We start from the raw sequence: 19,492 nt of genomic DNA, 5'->3' as shown, positions 1-19,492 counted from the left end.
TGGAGACTGGAGTCACTACTGCAGTCAGGCAATTACATTTCAAAGCTGAGAACTCGGCTGAACTTTGCCAGAAGCTGCTGAAGGCAGCAGGCTCCGGCGTTGAGCACGTGCTGCGGCTGCGCAAGCGGCTCCCGCTCGGATGCTCCCGGGGTAAGAACCGAGTTTGAAATAATAAGCTCGTGTGAACGCTGGGCGGTTCAGAAACTTTGCGTTGGGGTAGCAAATTAAGTGTCGTCTCTCCCGTGCAAAATCTCTCTTCATTTCCAGGATAAAATCTGTGGTAGAAATGCTCAGGATATCTGGTTGTATCTGAAAAGAGCATTTTCCAATTTGACTGGATCAAAATATACCCCATGTTTTATTTTTATTTTCCTTTTTCCATTCCCTAAGGCAGCTGCTTACAAAGTCCATGCTTTTTAGTTTAGTTTAGTTTTGTTTTCCTTTAACAGTCAGGCTGCCCAGATGCTCTGCATAGCGTAACAATAATTCAGAAACCTTTATCAGAGACCTTGCCTTAAGAAATCGATACGAGCCGCCATCCCCGAGCAGCGCTCTGACAGCAACGCAGCGCCTGCAGCTCGGGTAATGAGCTCTGCGGTAACGAATTAACAGGCGCAGCCTCGCGCTTGTCCTTAGGAGCCTCCGTGTCCCTGCTCCAGGGAGGGCAGTGAAGCAAGGAGTGACTTTTAGGAGACCGTAGCCCCGTCCTCGACCGCAGCTTTGCGTTAGCAGAGCAGCTTTGTGTGTGTGTGTGATGAGAGCGCTGCGGGAAGCCGGCAGGCGCAACGCCGCGCTGCTGCAAAACGCCACTCCCAAAATAGATTTCGGAGCAATTATTACATAAAGCAGCGCTGAGAGGAGAGGAGGGTTCAGGAAAACAGCTTACACCACTCCTTTCAGCCAGCCAGTGCGGGTGGTAAATAATGCAGGAAACTGCAGGCTCTAAATGGATGTTCTGGAAGGTCTCGCCAGCACCTGAGGTGTCTGTGGAGCCCATCTAGCAGCAGAGAAGGACACTGCAAACCAGACAGGACCCCTCCGAGGCATTTTGTCCTTTCGGATCTTTATGGCAGTCCTGGCAGTAGCTGCCCCGGGTCGCCAGCCGGTTCCTTCGCGTGGGGACTGTCTGCAGGACGGGAGCACAGGGGCCCAGCCGGCGCCGCAGACCTCATTTCTGACCTGGGCACTGCCAGCAGCTTTGCAGGGTTTTGCACTTCTTCACCGCCCACATGTTCACATGTGTGTCCCAAATTACATGATGTGGCAGCACAGTTGATGGAGTTAATTGAGCTGATGTAGAACAGGTATCCAGTGCTATAGGCACTGCCTCAGAGGGAGGCACCAGCCTTTCTAGCTCTTGCTTCTCTCTTTTTTTTTTTTTTTTCCTTAAGTATTCCTCAAGCTAAGAAGGAGATGGTGACCCAGAAGGTGAGAGTTACATGATAAGAGCATAGCAGAGGTAGGAATAGCACTGTCCACCCCTGACCTTTTATCACCTAATACAACAACGTGGTCACATGAAAGCAGCCCTTCACTTGCAGGGACCAGACAACTGAAACTGAGTTAAAACTTTCCTTTCAAGGCCTCTTTGTCCTTCACTTGCACCCTTTGGAAGGTGGTTTTAAAGCAGTGTCTGCATGAGCCTGGCAAATTGCTGTCCTGCTTTCGGCTCATTGCAGAAATGGGCTGCAGACGATCACACGTGCGTATTCTCTGCGTCCTGGAAATTGTTTATGGAAGTAGGTTGCGTGCTGCATCGTGGTTCCAAAATGACACTGGCAAATGTATCCTCACTGAGGCTTTAATGTGTGTCAGTGTGCGTGTATAAGCAGGAGCATTTGCATGCTTAATTGGGCACGTGGCCTTTGTTAATTAGACAGTCAGTTAATGTTTTATGTCTGTTGGTCTGCATGTGCAATAATTTGCCCAGAACCTCATTAATTTTACCGGCTGCCCCTCCTGTTGGAGTTCACAAATCAAGCTGAGCAGGCACACAGATCCCTTTGAGTAGGTTTCTCTAATAAAGCAAATCAGGCTTCAGCCTGAATATCTCTCAAGGAATATTGGAAACTCTCGAAGAATATTGGAAACAACAAAGCCATAAGGGCTGGCCTGGTGACCTGGCCAAGTGGCTTTGTGCTATCAAACGAGAACTCCAATTTGCAGACTAGGGGCGAGCGGGGCTGCGTGTGTAGAAGGGCAAGTGGCTGCTCATCCTCAGCCCAGAGGGTCCCACTGATGCCCCCTCAAGCAGCCCAGGGAAAAGCAAGGCAGCCAAGGGACTTTCTTGAGCGGGGAATGTCTCACTGTGGCCAAAGGCAGCAATGAGCCCCTGGGAAAGGTGGTAGCAGAGGGCATTTGCAAGGACCAGCTTTTGAATCTTTCTTATCAATAGTAGGGTAGAAGTGTGGGAAATCCTTCTCTTCTTTTCTGTCTGTCTTTGCTTGACCGTAAGGCAAAGAGCATCACTGAAACGCAGCCTAGAAGCAACCACGGAGCAGAATTCTTGTTCCCACTGACCTCTGGGAGGGCAGCATTTCACTCAGGATCTTCCGGACGTTGTTCCGTGTAATCGTTACCCTGGAGAGCCGCTGCCTCCCCGCAGATGGAAAGACAGAGGTGTAGGTGCTTTAGGAGCACCCCTCCTTCCCTCCTTGCTCCCGTTGGGCTGCTCTGCCCTCTTGCTGGGGACGTGGCACGCGGTGCTCCTGCCATCTGCACTGCAGTGCCCATTACGGATGCAGCGCGGAGCAGCTCATTTCACAACTGACTGAAGGCAAGGGTATAAGCACGTGCCTGTGCGTGAGGCCGTTCCTTTCATCTTGCAAAACTGATCCGGGGGCTGGCGGCTTAGAAGGTTCCAATCAGGGAGAGCCGCTCACTTAAATGGTCTCTGCAAAAATAAAAACAGTAGTTATTATTTTACGAGGGCCAACTTACAGCACAGATTTGGGCAGAGTTAAATCATGGGTTAGCCCTGTACTGGGTAAAAGACTAGCTGATGTTTTAGCCGCATTCCTAAATTGAAGTGCTCGGCCTTCCCCTGCGCTAGGGGAGAGTGACTTCAACCCTGCAAATGCAGAAGAATATATGTGGAAATGCAGTAATTACATGGCTCAGTTCCATCTATATCTCAAAACTGGACTGTGTTATTACTATGCCAAAGGATAACTGCGAGGTAGCGAAGGGGAAGTGACAGGGCTGGGATCTTAAAATAGAGAAAGGCTCTTTTGCCTTTTTTTTCCCCAGCTGTGCTCATATAAATCTAGATTCCAGTTCAGATGTTGCAGGCATTCCACTTGCTTTGGAAAAAGATTGGTTGTAACTGTTGTGAAATGAATGTCTGTCTGGCTGAGCTGCTGGGCTGAGGGAAAGGAGGGGGGTGTGAGAGAGAAGCTGGTGTCTTCAGCTGCCCTGAAACAGCTCCAGAGGTAACGTTTAATCAAAGCAAGCGGCCTTTGCCTGTTGAATCGTTATCAGGATTGCTTAGTCACTCGTGTGCGTGTTGCGGGATGGAGCGCAAGGGATTTATTCAGCTTGACGTGAGCCGTTCCCAGCCATTAGCATCTCGCCCATAACGGGCTGGGAGCTCCATTTCGCGCTGGTGAATAAGTCACCTTGGGGCCACGGTTCCGGTGCCCCCTGCGCCAGAGCTGTCGTGTAGGAGCACCAGGAGATGCAGGCGGGAGGCAGCTCTCCAGCCTCCTCAAGGGGCTCTGCATCTGGTGGCTCTTTGCAAGCTGCTTTGGTCTCTTGCCACCATAAAGAACAGTGAAGATCCCCAGTAAAGCCCTGCCAGGTCCATGTTTGCTATAAATAGGGTTGGAGGCTCCAGAGACTGGCTGGGGACTTAGCGACACTTGGAATTGTTTCTGGTCAAAGTCTTTGCCCCTTCTTGTGATGGGTCTCCAGAAGCATCTGCTCTGACTTTGAAGGCTGTGTGTGGGAGGAAGCACAGGGTGTTATCTGGGGTGGAGAAAGGGTGGCTGAGCGAGGAGAGGACGGTTTGTCCGTGTGTACGTGCGAGGGAAGGACAGACAGAGCATATTGCTAACGCACGAGAGAGAGAGATGGAGTAGGTGTAGCCATAGAAACACTGTGTGCTTAGTAGTAATGGTTCAGAACAATACACCCCTGCTTCCCTAGCCTGGGGGACCTGATTATTTCCGTGAGATCCTGGGTCTGTGCTTGTGTGCGCCTCTCCCGCAGTGGGTGCTCTGACATCTGACCTGTGTCGGTGGCCGCCGGTCAAGATGTGGGTGTCCACAAGGACAGAAGATGCCTGGATAGGTAATAACATCCTGTCCAGAGAGGGAGATCCTGACCTGGGAGAAAGGCTGGGGTGAGAGCCCCAGGCTTATGGAAGAACCGAGCAGGGTGGTGGTGAGGGAAGCATCCGAACGGAGCACGTAGAGAAGAGGGATGATGTTTCCCAGCAATAGCTAACCCACCCCAAACGTGCCAGGGAACAGAGCAGGATGGTGGAAAAAGCCTCTTTCTTTGTGCAGATGGAGAGTCCGTGCATGGATGGATACAAGGTGGGTGGTAGGTGTTCTCTGAGGGTGGAGGTTTATGCCTGGTTTAAGCTGATCTAAGCCTGTGCTGCAGGGTCACGTGCTCTCCCTCGTGCCAATATCGACTCCCAAGTGATCTGCCGGATTAGGAATCTGATCCCTCTGAAAAGTAACCCCGCAGAAAGGGAGAAGACAGACCATTTCCAGCTGGATTGGTTCCCTCACTTGGCTGGTGCTTATGCCAACAGAAGGAAGAAGGTAGGGGCAGGATTGGGGAGAAAGCAAAAATGCCCCTTTTCCTGGCAGCTTGAACTAAAATCGGCTTAATTACAAAACCACCGCACCCCGCGTCCCTGCCATCTGCACAGAAAGAGCCAGCGGCTGGGATGGGGAGCCGGGGGAACTAACTTTCTGCCCAGTGAGGTGTTGCGCTCTGTGCTGAGCTCAGTGGCAATGCTGGGAAGCAAAGCAGGGCAGCAAGAGCAGGTTTCCTCACCTTAGACTGTAGGCACAATTTGCACGAAGGCTCTTGATTCCAAAGGATCTGAACGGGTCCTTCACACTGGCTGCCCATTGCCCTGGGGTTCCCATTGGTCTGGGAAGCAATCAGGGTGCAGGTGAGTTTCTGTAGGTTGGACTGAAAAACCTTAAATCCAATCTGGGCTAGAAGGAAAGGAAAAAGTGTATCACATCTCAAAGAGCACTCAGCGTGCTTCAGGCTGCATCTACTGAATTGAAATGGCAAGCTGGAAATTTGGGGTGGTCTGGGTTGCATCGTTCAGGAGAGAAAAAAATCTATTGGAGTTTGGCCTTTTTGATACGCTCCGTGTTTCGACGTTGCCACCCCTGGTTTGCTGAACGTGCGGAGGGGCTGGTGTCTGCACAAATCCAGCCGATGCCACCCGCGCGTGTGATGGGACATGGGCTTGCCATGCTTGGTGGCTGGTGGATGTCCCCTGCCCAAGTGATAGGCCCTGAGTCCTGCTGACAGCAGGACTCAGTTGCATGCACTTGTGCAGTTATGTTACTAGGGGAAGATAGCCAGGTAGGTGAGGATTACCATTACACATTTAATGTCAAACCCTTGTGCATACATGTTAAAGATGTCACCTTAAGGAGCCTCTTTGGTTTGTTGGCATGTGTGAGAATATAATGGACTTGATCCAGCAGCTCTAACTTGGGCAGAACTTCTGAGGAATTAATAAATCAGAGCTGGGATCTCTGATTTGAGCCTCTTGTAGTTAATAGTGGGTTGAGTTTGCATGGCCTCGCTGTGAAGTGAGCTGTGTCTTTGTGCTTCTGTGAAAACCAATCTTTTTTAATGCCAAAAGCTTGGGAAAGGTTTTCTAAAGGATAACACAGAGACAGGACCTTAATTTCTTTTGAGTGAACAAACGGCAAATGTACTGCTTTGAAATGTCACTGGTTCCCCATCAGGAAAAAAATGAAACAAATTCAGGGTGGGCGTCAAAAAACGGCTCCTAGAACTTCAAACTCTTGTCATCTCTTAAGAGAAAATTAAAGTGTCCTAGACATTTGTGTAGGGAGTAATAAAGCTGTGCTTGAAACAGCCACGCAGAAAGCCCGGATGATTCAGTGGGCAACAGAAAGGCCTTTTTTTTCCTGCTGTTGGGAAAAAAAACACTGTGTGTGAAACAGATAACCTTGTTGCACATACTTCTCTTGGTACATTACAAGAGCACTTCACATCCTCTTCTCTGAGAATAGGATTTACAGAGAATTATCCCCCTCATGGCCCCTCTCCGGTGATGGCCGCGGGCAGGGAGCAGGAGCCACCCTTCTCCAGCAGCTGCACTGGGTCCTCACCCAGAGGCCGCGTGGGAGGCTCCATGTGCCAAATAAGCAGTTTTGACCCAAAAAAACAGTGTCCTTGATCCTCACGTGGCCTTGCTGAAGATGTTCCTGCTCCACTCTGTGCCCTGTCTGTCTCCTTGATTTTCCCTGCTCTGCTGCAAGGAGGGCCTTGTAGCTGCTTCCTAATTTGGGAATGCTCACAGCATCTTAAAGTAAGCAGATACCTACCTTGGATTTATCTTTGAATGTTGTGTTGTAAACTGCTCCTCAGTGCCCCAAAGGGACATCTTCACAGGTGGGTGTAGACAGACCCAGGTTTACTCTGCTCGTCTCCACCTGGTTAGATTGGAGCAGCTCTGATGCTGGCCTTGCAGCAGCACAGCAAATACCGTAATTCCAATCCAGATGCTGCCTGCATTTTTTCAGTACTTGCTCTCTGTAGCAGAAATAACAGTAGATTTTATCTTTCTTTGTCATCTCTATTTAAGCTGTTAGGCTGTACCGCAAATTGCTATCACAGACTGTATGTCTCTGCAGCAGTGTGACGATACACAGACCCAAACGGTTCCTCCAGCAAGTCGTGTCCCCGCACATTTTGGGTAGGTATCAGGTTTAGGGCAGAGGAGGACTCCAAGGGCAATTTCACCGGGCAGGTGATGTCCAGTAGAAGGGGGTCCATCCTTCCTGCTGTGGGTGCAGGAACAGCTCCAGAGGGTTGCTCCCGGGTGGGGAAAGCTCCACGTGGCAGGGATTTTCCTCACAGACTTGCTGCTTGTTTTGGGTGGGCTTGCTGAGAGTCGTGCCCTGCCGGAAGGCGCTGATGGCCAAAGGAATGTTTTTTAGCTGGACCTGCTGGCTGGTGTCTGGGGATGAGCCTGTCACATGGGACCTGTGGTTTGCTCGTACAGCAGCTAGGGTGGAAGATGGTTTGGAAATAAATAACCGTTTTTGCTCCTCCCAAACACCTACATTAAGTGATTAAAATTGGCTTAGGTATTCCCAGTATTAGGGAACACTTTCTTACCTTTATGTTCTTTAGGAAAAGCTGTATGTAGCAATGGCAGCTCATTTATATTCCGCCTGAACCCCTGCGGAATGATCTTGTGTGCAGAGGGTGTGCAGCAAAGCCCTGCAAACCCTGCCAGCAGTTGGGCATCCACCACCTGGGATGTTTCCTTGCTTCTTCATGAAACTCCCCGGAGCTTGTGGCTCTGGGAGGCTGGGGTTGGATACTGCATGAGAACAGATGTTCTTCCAAGATTTCCAGGACTCTCTGTTTCAGATCAGACCAGGAATAGCACGAGAACACTGTTCTGTAGTAGCTGGCACTTCCCAGCCCTGGCTGCAGTCACGGTGCAGACATGCGGATGCTGGTGCTGCAGTGAAACATGCTGAGGAGAGAGAGATGGAATTTTCTGAACCTTGAAAAAAAGGCTTTCAAACTGTATGCCAGAGTTTGTGTTGGTTCTGCCAGTAATGCTCCATCCTGGCTTTAGTGGCTGGAATTCCAACTGGGGTGTAGTACTTGAGGAGAATCTGGATGTTAGTGATAGTTCTGGTTTAAAACAGGTATGCTTCCTTGCATTAAGGTCTCAGTGTATATTTTCAGAGTGGATTCATCTGAGTGAAATGATCCTCTGTATCAGAAGATCTTTATCTATGCTCTGGAGAAACACGGATGCAGATTTTGCAGCTTAAACCCAGGCCTCCGCATACTCTGACTTATACTGCTTCATGTTGGCTTCTCTACTGCTGCAGCTGCCCAACTTTGCTAGACCAGAACTAGTAAAGATGCATATCCTCCACAATGCCGGCCTTGTAGATACACCCACTGTTAGGCCTCTTCCACACCGGGTTTTGACAACTCCAGCAAAAACGGGTTATCTTTAAGCAGTGCAGTGCAACACAGAATGCAAGGCAATATTTCTCCTGTCCTGTAGTCTGTCATTGAAATCTCTTGCCTCAAAGTATGGTGGATATCATAATGAGACGAGGATTTATTTCCTAGCAGCCAAGCATTTTTAACAGCCTACCAAATGCCTCCAGCACATCATGGTTGGTCTTTTCCCCATGTTTTCTTCAAACATACAAGGCTGAGCCAGATTCCCGCTGGCAGGTGCGGGGAGGTATGTTCATTTTCCTGAGCCGCAAAAGCTGCTTCCCTCACTAAAGAGCTTTCCTAGGGGAGAAGCTGGCTGTGTTTCCAGCCTCCCTCTCCCCAGGGGCTCCTGCCAGAGCGGTTCCCGGGATGGTTCTTCCGCTCTGGCCATGCCTGCTCCATCTGCTCTGGGGCCACGTGCATGACCAGTCCTCACCAGAGGGGACGTTAAGGCTGTCTTGTACTGTTAATTTTGGCAGCTTTTTTTTTTTTTCCTCTTTCCTTTTGTTAGCCCTGGGAGCCCTCCACCCTGGCTCTCATTAGCAAAAGCTGGCACAAATTAAGAACAAATTTAGCTCTGCTGTCCATATTCTCAGTGAATTTCACCTCAGCTGATTATTTTTATGGCTTGTTGACAAAATGGTATGTGTGTGGTGGGGGAGTCTGCTGCAGGTCCCTGGAAAATGCCAAATGAGTCACTTTGGGAATGCTAAAACACCCCTCACGTCCCTCCACGCGGAACGGGCACATGTGCCGATACTTGGGAGGCGACAGGGAAAGAGCAGGGCATCCAGCGCATTATTTGTCTGGGTAAATGCGCGCGTGCGTTCCTGGTACGTGCGCTCTAGCTGCCGTGCCGTGATAACTGCGTCTGCTGCTCCGGCTCATCATCATCAGGCCCCCCTTCCCCGAGTTGCCAGGCAGCGGCTGATGGCTCCGCCGCCCATTGGGAACCCATTACTCAAGTCATCCCGCGCTCCGGATTATTCGCATTCTGCCGCTGATATTTACGGTCACAGCTGCTGAAACGGTGTTTGCAAATTTATGTTGATTTGATTAGCTAGTTTAGTCATCATAGCTTCTAAGAGCAGGATCTGGCCATAAAATTGCTTTCTGCTGCATGTGACTCGTTAATGTCACATGAGAACACGAGCCCGCGAACGGCGCAGGGGCCAGCAGAGACCATATGGTGCATCGAGACTTCCCCCGACCATCTCCAGAAAATTTTATGCCCTCTGCAACTGCACTGCAGTCAAAGGATTATCAGCTCTGTTGAGCCATGTAACCATCCATCTACCTTAATGATATACCAGCAAGGTAACAGACTTCTCAATAAAGCTATCCCTAGGTCATCCATGTCACTGGATGCATGTAATTTCCTAACTATATGTCATCCTTTGTCCCATAGGCAAAAAACGTCACTGAACTCTTATCCTCAAGTCCTGTCCTTGCATGTGATCAGAGTGATTGCTCAGAAACTGCTGCCAAAACATTCCTCTCTGAGCTGGATATCCTGCTTAGTCTTTGGTGTAGAGCTCTCCCGTTACCAAAAGCCATTTAACTCTTCCAGTCTGGGCTTTAGATTTATTCTAAAATGTTATGAAATCCAACCTAGAGATTTCTACGTGCCTCTGTGCCATGTATGGGACAACAGCACTAGGCCTCTTGCTGAGGGGTCTGCTGTTCACAGAGCCATGTAGAGCATGGTGGGAGCCCATGGATTTATGCTGTGATGATTATCTCCAACCTACTGTGTTTTTGTTTCCATTGGCTGGCTCTTGAGCGATAGCTCCAACTTAAGCCAGCCTAGTCATTTTGTGTTTCCCAAGGAACCAGCCCCAGTTATATTTTGAACAACTTCTTTAAGCCTCTGCTTGATGGATTTGGGCACGGCTCACCATCTGGCACTATCTGTGGGTGATGGAGCTTTCTCTGTGGCAGCCACGACAGAAATAAACTCACTCCACCTTAAAATCCAGCTCACTGCCATTAAAACAAAAAGGCTAAAACCCTTCTTTTTTTCCCCCAGAGAGGTTTCTAAATTACTACCACTACTATAGATATGTTTTAACCATCTGTGTAATTCTGAACTCTTCCGAGATTAAAAGGAGGCATTTGTTTACCAGCACCGTGTAAGGAGTGATGTGCTTTTAATATTTTTAGGGTTACTTCTGCATTTGTAACATACCAATTCAACCTCTCCTTGTAGTGGTTTGTGTGCTCCTTGACTTGGAAGCAGCGCTGCGGTAGATCGGCAGACATCCTGCAGCTGAACTCCTTCCCTTTAATGGCATCCAGTCTGTAGCTTGCCATATACCATTCCTCAGCCCTTAATACCATTTCAAAGAATCCTTTCAGAAACAGTTTTCTCTTTCTCTCCATGTGACCTTTCTTGGGTCTTCTTGAGCAAGTGCGCTTACACACTGCTGTGCCTCAGGTTTCTTCCTTGGTTTCTTTGAGCTTGTCCTCTTATTTCACAATCTCCCCAGTCCTTCCACTTTTTAATGTTCTGGCCTTCTTCCTGGAAGCTCTGCATGTGGTACCATGATGGTGGTCATGGCCTGGCAGTCTCCTAGCAGGATACAGAGCAATTGCTCACTTGAGTCGCTGACCTTAGAGTCTCCCTGACTGTAAGATGCCAGTTATGTTGGATCACCCACTCCTCTCAGGTGGGAATGTAAAAGCAAAGGTACTAGATTCAGGGTCTGGTTTGCGATAGGTGGAGCTGGTTTCCCTCACTGCCATAACACCTCTAAATGTTTTGTAAATTAACAGCATAGTATGTCGATTCCGTTGCCTGAATTGAGGACAGAGGAGCCTTGCTGTGGCCCAGCCTAGTGAATGCATTCCCGAAGCTCTTGGACATGTTTGTAGGAGGCATTGACAGGACAAGCACAAGTTGTGAAGGCCAAGAGCCTTCAGAAAGGCAGATCTGTTGGTGCAGATTATTCTCATTCACAACTGTTTTAATTTACAACCTCCTCAACACTGAAGCAGAGTAGTGCTCCCCTCCCCATCCCAGTTGCATCCTGTTGCTGATAAACCCCCAAGGCCTCCTTCCCTCCCACCCTGCAGCTCTGGAGGTCGCATGGCAGCTCCCTGGGGATGGACCAGCTTTGCTGGAGCCCTCCAGAAGGAAGCAGGAGTGTCACCACAAAGGGGGACGGGCCCCTGCGTAGCGCTGGCCATGTGTGACGTGAAGGTCCCAGGCTGTGTCTCTCCATTAGGAGGAACGTGCCGGAGCAGTGGGGAGTGACAGAGGAGGCGAGAGAGGTCAAGGAGATCAAGCACTTGGTTAAATTCCTGGAGAGGCTGGCAGATGAAAGCAGAGCCAGCATTTGTAGTGGAAATTAGTTCATTAGCAGATGACGTTTGGTTTTGGGGGAACTGTTCTAAAGCAAAATAAGTTGTGGTAAGCTTATGTTTTTTCAAACACTGAATTTTTTGCTTTTAAAAGATTTAATATTTTGGGATGGATATATAGTTCATTAAAATAGGGAATGTTTAGGAAAATGTTTAACCTTGGTCGTTGCTATTTCATTCAAACAGGCAGGTGTAGCCTTCATCCGTGCGATGTGGTGAAGACATCAGCATTGCCCACGGGCAGGATCTGCTCCTTGACCTCGCTGTCCTGTGGCGCTGATGTCCCTTTACCTGGCCTGGACTCCTGTGCTGAGGCACTTCAGCACTCAGGCCTGTGGCATGGCCAGGGAGATAGCTCAGCCTTTTCCACATGAAGGAACAGTCGGATCGAATCAGACGAAGCAGGGGAGAAAAGCAAAGTGAGGGTTTGGCAGAGTACAGTCACCCAAGCGTTCCTGCTTTGAAACGTGCTGCTGGGGCATTTAAAAACAAGAAAAAAGTAGTGGGGAATATGGGCACTCTGCGCCTGTCAGCTCCCTGGCTGCATGTTGACTCGGAGGTCCAAACTGAAGCCATTTATTTCCAGGCTCCCCTCCTGGGGCAGAGATCTCTGTGGCAGTTGATTAGTTGTTTTTAGAAACCCTCTATTTGAAGCCTTCATTTTGCTTCATTTCAGCAGAATGTTTTGCTGACTCTTTTGGTATGAAGCTTTATCACCTTACTCAGGGCTTTGCGTTTTCTGCCCTAGACCTCAGACAGAGGGTAGAGGGCAGATTTCAGAGAGATGTGGCCAGATTTACACCAGGTTTTGATTGCGCTTATCCATTCTGCACAGATTGTTTGCCCATATGAAGCAATTCCCCGTCTTGCCCACATTACCATTTCCTGATGAGCCAGTGTGTTAATTTTGTGCTCCACGGTTCTCTGCTCCCGGGTCTCTGCTGGCGCCACGGCTGCCTCCCCTTCTGTTGAACAACCCTGGACCCCTCTTTGATTATCCAATCCATCCCCTTTCTCTGATGGCCTGTTTTCTCCCCCAAATTTTATGTAAGGGGAGCATTTTGTATCAGCCCTTAAATACAAGCGCACTGGCTTGATCAAGCCATAGATAAGTCACATCAGAGTAGCGTGCTGGCCCTCCTTGGAGCGGTGTCCCCCGCTTGGGCTGATAAAGTCAAAGAGAAGCTGCCCTTTCAGGCTGTGGGAAGACTAAATAGGGAGCCAAGACACGCTACTGCAAGGCTGTGATAGGAAGGGCCTGAACGGCATTCGTGGACCTCACGGGAGGAGAGCAGAGAGGAGGGAGCTCCGGCTGCACAGCCCTGGTGCCAGATGTGCACCTTGTACAGAGCCACCCTCGCCGCGGGTTCCTGCATCCCGGCACAGGCATGAGCATCCGTAGACACGCATCGGAATAGCAGGGGTGTAGAAGCCAGCAGGGGGGAAATGCCAAGGAGGGATAGACCTGATTAAAAATAGAGCAGAAGTTCCCAAAGCGCTGACACAGTTTTGTCAGGCTGAGGATTCGTGCGAGGGATTGGGCCTCTGGGTGCCATCCCAAGGTGCGGGGCAGCAGGGGAGGCGCAAAGAGTGGGAGAAGCCAAGGAATTTGGGGCCTCTGTGGCCCTTGCGCAGCTGATGTTGCTGAAAAGTCGAGAAGATACTTGCATGTTAAATATTCCCTCTTGCTGTTTGCAACCCCGAAGTCGTGACAATTAGAAGCAGGAAGAGAAACCATCTTGCTGCTGCCTATTCCAAGTGCTCAAATGCTATGACTCAGCCCTTCTCCTTCCCCTAGAAGTCAGGAAAAAGAGTGCAAGAGCTTCCTCCTCTCCACCCAGACCAATGCGCTCTGCAGGAAGGAGGGCTATACATGTATTTTTTAAAGTCAAGGTGGTGATGCATTTGCCTCTCCTGATTCCAGGCACTGGTGCTTTAAGAGAGCCTCCCTCCCGCCCACCTGCCCCTTCAGCACACCTAAAATGTCATGAATGTTTGAGAAAACCCACAGGGATTGGCAAAATAGCTGAACAGAAGCCGTGCCGTGATGCCATGGTGATGGTTGCTACTGAAAATCCAGCACTAGGTAAGGAACAAATGAGCAAGGGAGCCGACTCCACTGGCTGGGCCAGGGAACAGCGCCGAAGTGAACAGCCTAAGTGGTGCTGCCAAATTTAGATTTTCCAGCTCCTGTTCTCTCCCCGCAACCCTCCCCTGTCCTGGTTGAAGTGAGCAAGCTGCTTTTTGCAACGTGTGATCACCACTGGCTTGCGGCTTGTTTTGAACCCTCTAGCCAAAGGGCCAAAATGTCTTGCCCGAAGAGCCACGGAGCCACTGTTGGTTTTTCAGCACCCCTCTTCCCAGTGGGGTTAGGGTCAGGCAGCTGCTGCTGGGGGTTGCCGGCTCCCTGCCCGGCGCTTCCCTGCAAAAATCCCATGGCCTGGCGCAAGGAGCTCATAATCAATGTACACACTAGCATGGATTTCCTTTCTCCATCAGCTCATTGCGCGACAGCCCTATATTTAATACCCCCAGAGAGGACAAGTTGGCTTGTGTCCAATCTGATCCATCTCTCTGTCTAGGTACTACGGTATTTTCACTTTGCTCATTGTGCTGCTACAAAAGCGCTGCACTTAAGCACAATATACTTCTGTATTATTTTATGCAACAGCTCGGTGACTCGATTACTCCCCTTTTGGATCACTTCTTTCAAGCTGCTTTTCCTCTGCTTCTCTATGCAAATGCTCTCTCTTCTGTCTGGGTAATGACAAGCTCTTAGTGAAAGGTTTGTATGAAAGATGCTATTACGCTCCCTGTTCCTCGCAGTGCATCAGGACATTTTGTTACAGCAGCTTTGTTTCTTATTAACACTTGACTTAAACCATCCAGACTCACATGCTGGGGGAAATGAGGGGGCTGTTGTTTATTCCGACCTATTTGTCTTGCAGTTGCAATGCCTATCTGGGAATGCTTGGGAAGAAGAAAGCTTTAGATCTTCCTCTGCAGACATGTTAGAGCAATGCGCTCTTATCAGATCAGCAGAGCTCAGAGGCTCAGACACAAAGATAGGGCTGCTCTCGGCTTTTTGCATATTCTAATGAATCTCATTTGCCGAGCCCCGAAGGCAGGTCATCAAACGAGTCTGTCCTGCCGCCCCTAACCTAACCTCGGAGGGGAAGTGCAGGGTGAGGCTAATAAATCAGCTCGTGCAACTGCTGCACTCCGGCCTCGAGCCGCTGGAGGGTGCGTGACGGCCCGAGCGGGAGCTGCGCGCGCGTCGCAGCCAGCGCCGGGCAACGGGCAGGCGGAGCGAGGAGCAGGGATGGCCGAAGGTGGACGGGCGAGGAGGGACGGCTGAGGAGGGATGGCCGAGGAGGGATGGCCGAGGAGGGATGGCCAAAGGTGGACGGCCGAGGAGGGATGGCCAAAGGTGGACGGCCGAGGAGGGACGGCCAAGGAGGGACGGCCGAGAAGGGATGGCCAAAGGTGGACGGCCGAGGAGGGACGGCGTTTGGCTTCTGGCCAGCTCGCATGAGGCAGGCCAGGCCTGTGCGTGCACATGGGTGTACGCACCTGCCTGGGCAATGGGGTTGGTGCAAGGAAGGCGCTGCTGTGTCTGTTTATCTCCCAAAATAGCTGTTTCTCTCTTTCGTTTGTTTCAAATTTGGGGCGTGGGGGGAAAAAGAGAAAAACATCTTTCCTCCCTTACATTTTGCTTCATGTTTGCTTGTGAGATGTCAGCAGGTGAGATTAGCACAAGATGGTAGGGCAGATTTTGGAGGAGGGTTGGCAGGATGGTTAGCAGGATCTGCGCCCCGCTGCCAGGGCTTGCACGAGCGTTGCCTTGCTCTCCTGAACCTCTGTGAAGTGGTACCAGTGTCCCCATGTCGCACACCGGGCAGCAGAGGTGGGAGATTGCCCTGAATGGCCTGAAGGACATGGAGCAAGAGGCCACGTGGCAGGAGTGGGGATCACATCTTTGGGCTTAGATGTCTGTCGTGTTCTCAGTTGAACATGTCTAACCCTTGGGGATTTGCGGTGTGCTTGTACATCTCAAAGCTTCATAACTCCCCTCCCTTGAGAAACTCTTGGTAGTCAGCACCAGGGTGGCTCAACTCCCTTACTTTGGCCTTGGCTATTTTCAGCTGTACCTTTGAGAGTTCAGGCTCAGAGAACATATGGCCCATGGAAAAGGCTGCAGTTTATTCTTGAGGGGTCGCTGGTTATACCACAAAGCTCTCAAGCTTGCTTTCTATTTTTAAAAGTGCTAAAATTGCATTTATACCATGGAGATCATTGGGTGTTCAGGCTATCTGCACTACAGGCAATTTTCTGTGCCAGTTCCAGCTTTGTGCTAGCTCCAAGCCTAGTCAATCAATGCTGTCTCCACAGAGGAGGAAGAAAAAAGTCCCATCCATTGTACTCTGTCAGCTTCCTGAGCCATTTTAAGCCATTAGTCCTGAAGAGTTTTCAATTCTATCCGTATAAAATGCATCCTGCTGCTCTGTCCCTGGCTATATGTGTTAGATTCATTTTCTGTGTTGTTCCCTCACTTCACAGGCAATATATTGGTATCAGAGACGTGGTCTCCCTTTATTGGGCACTCCGGGAAATGTCTGAGGACAGCCAGCACCTGATTTCCCCAGTAACTCTCCCAAGATTTATATGCCAGTGTAATGAGAGTGAACGAGGAGCAGCAAATGAACATCAGAGATGTATAGCTCTGCCTGTAGTTTTGGAAGAGGGCGACCTTTGCTTTCTTAGGTCATGCTTTGAATGGGTGGATGAGGAGAAAATAAATGTGAGTAGCTGTAAAGCCAGAACTAAGTAATCTGAAAAGAATCAGCAGAGCGCTGAAAGTAAAACAGTGACTCTGGGTCATTTATAAGGTTAGCTGGGAGGTAGCTGATGATTAAATGGCTTGTGTGTATGAGTGTAGCTTCTGGGACTGACTTTCATGTGAAGAGGGAATAATTAGGAGATGTTCCAGCCTGGACTTCAGTCTTGGCTACCTCCTAGGGCCACGTGGTGTGCTGTGAAGTGCCAGGACTGATCACAAGTGCTGGCCCAGTATTCCCGCAGGCAGGGGCTCAGGCTTTAAGCATGCTAGACATGAGATGTGGAAAGGCGCTTTGGGGAATCTGGCAGCCGATTCAGTTATTTGCGTGGACATAACTTCTTTCTCTTTCCTGATTGTTTGGAGCCTCTGGGTTGGAGTCTGAAGGTGATATCTTTGGTAAATCACTTGCCTTGCCTTTGTAATGAACTTTCCAGGTGAATGCAAGTACAAGAAAGAGAAGAGGACTCCCAACTTATTATACGGAGGTTTAGAGTGTAGCACAAGACTATAGCTTCACAACTAGCATTAGCAGGGAGTGAAAGATGCCAGGGATAAGCATTAAAGCAAATTTTGCCATAGGGCTAGCTGTTCAACCTGAAATCTTTTTTTTTCCCATGATATTTAAAGATAGTGCATGCGTATACCTCCAGGAGTATATTTGACAGAACAAAGCCCACCGTAGTGAACCTCACGATCCCTTCCTACAGGTTTTAAATAGGTTTATATGTTTCAGAATGGGCGAGTTACACTGCTGGTACTGCTAGGACACTCGTCATTTGGCATTCGTGCTTCTTCAGAGACAGGACAGCATGTGCTGGTTTTATACTGTTTTCTTATATTGACCTCCATTTGTACTTTATTTAAAAGTGGAGTCCTTCATGATCCAAATTCCAGTCTTTTCACAGCAACTCTGTACTTGGGTAGGAGAAGTCACCTAGCATCAGCGGATATGGTATAATTTTAGCTGCACAAATTGCTTTCCAAGTTGGAAATAGGCTATGAAAAGCATGTGTGTAATCAGACATCTGGGACTTACTCATCTGGGGTCTTGTGTAGGTCCCATTTGTTGCTTTGCTTCCTTTCTAGAGTGATAAAGCAGAAGTCCTTGGTGTTAATTTAATGGAAAATCCCAGCACCCTCCTCCAGATGTATAAAGTGCCATATACCATAGGAGGAAAAAATCAGAGCTATAATAATCAAATCTAGAAAAACACGCCATATGGGTATGCTGCTAAACTGCAGTCTCTACAAGCCATATCCCGTAGGTAATGGTATACTCCTCGGCATAATTAGTGATTACAGCTTTGTGCATCTGTAACAGATGATGCGGCTATGCATGATTTATGTAGCACGGAGACAGCTTTGTACGCGGCTGGGATGTGACGTTGGTGGCTTTTTATGTGTCTCAGTAGCACAAGGCAGGAGCTTAATGAGAAGGTTATTCATGTCCTGCCCGCACTGCTGATTCTGCTGTTCCAGGTACCGGCAGGCCCGTAGAAATGTTCCTGTGTCTTTCAGACGCAAATAAAGCTATGGACACCAGAGACCCAGAGCGACTGAAGGGAGCAGCTAAAGCAGAGAAAATGCTGTCTTTTCACATGAGGGCCGAGGCAGTCAAAAGTCCTGCAGTGAATGCACAGCTGAGCTCAGACAGGGGCTGAGCACCTCCCAGCACCCTGTACCTGAGCATAGCCCAGTGTGTGTGGAGTTATCACGATACAAGCTGGACTACAAGAATAATGACTGGAAGCTAGATAGTATTACCAAAAATCCTCAGTAAAGGCAGAATTGGTTCAAGTACATAATCATCCTATTTTTAAAAGCAATGAGTGGATTTGGTGCTTACAGGGACTGGCTAGGGAAAGAAGTCTGGCTTTAGGCAGGCATTGCACAGAAGTGTCTAGGATTGGAAGGCTGGGCCCCTCGCATGCCACGGTACCTCCCCAGCATCCTGCCCTGCTGCACTCACCAGCCCCAGGTTTGAGCCTCACCTGGGTCAGGCTGAAGACTGATCTTTTGCAATACAGCGAAGCCAAGGCTGCCCCAGCGAACCGCGTTTGAGCGTGTGCTGCAGGAGGGAGGTGCGCGGAGTCTCCAGCGGGTCTTGATGTGGCCTTGGGGGGAGATCTACTCCCTTGGCTGCCTGCAACTGAGGCCTTCTGTCTCCGGAAGGGCAGGGACCGTCTGGGCGGCCATATCGGCCATCGCGGCAGAGAATGGGCCCCATTGTGTGCTGGCGGAGCGCGTCCCGCCAGGGAAACACCGGGGATCAGATCACAGCCGAGCTGCTCGCTCCTGCCGCGGCCCTGCTCCTATGGGCAGCTTGGGCCGCCCGCCCCGGTGCCGGCAGTGCCCGGCCTCCCTGCTCTGTGGGCAAGGGAGGCTGCTGCGGCCGGGACAAGAAGGACGCGGTTGATGTGATGCCCATGAGGGCCTTGTTCATTCTCCTGGCACGTACCAGCCCTGGCTGTGCTGGTGGGGGGAGCCAGGCGGGATATTCACCACCCCAGCTAGAGCAATCGCCAACTGAGTGCTTAGCGAGGCTCTTATATCCAGGCAGGTGACAGGGTGAGAGACACCAAAAAAAACCTAAATCTCCGTGATCTGGAGTGCTTGGTGTCCACTGGTGCTCCCCACGCTGGAGCACACGGGCACCCTAAGCTGTGGTGCGCATCGGCTGGCAGGACGGGGAGCTGGGCACTTGGATCTCTGGGAAGGATCCCAGCTCTGCCTCGTGCCTTTCCTGCTTGCCCAGTGGAGCTGCGTGTTTCCCACATTTCCAGTTCTCCTGTTTACTGCGATCCTGGTGCAGGAGGCGCTTCACCTCCCCGGCAGCCCTGCAGCGGCCGCCTCCTCCGCATGCCTCCTCCAGGAATTTCCCAAACGTGTGGCTGAGGCAGGCTGGGATTGTGCCTGCTGAGCTGCATGGTGCTCAGTGTCAAGGTGCTGCTGCTCGCCTGTGCTTGTTGCATCCACGTGTTGATTTATTTCCTCTGTATGGTGCATGTGGGGGAGAGGAGGGCCAGGGGCGTTGTTTTGTTTTGACTTATTTTGACACTGCTTAAAAATAAACCCCAATCT

The sequence above is a fragment of the Tinamus guttatus genome, unplaced genomic scaffold, assembly GCF_059628265.1.
Source record: "Tinamus guttatus ecotype Peru unplaced genomic scaffold, ASM5962826v1 Tinamus_guttatus_pri_ptg000007l, whole genome shotgun sequence".
Classification (NCBI taxonomy): Eukaryota; Metazoa; Chordata; class Aves; order Tinamiformes; family Tinamidae; genus Tinamus; species Tinamus guttatus.
This window is presented reverse-complemented; position numbering follows the sequence as displayed.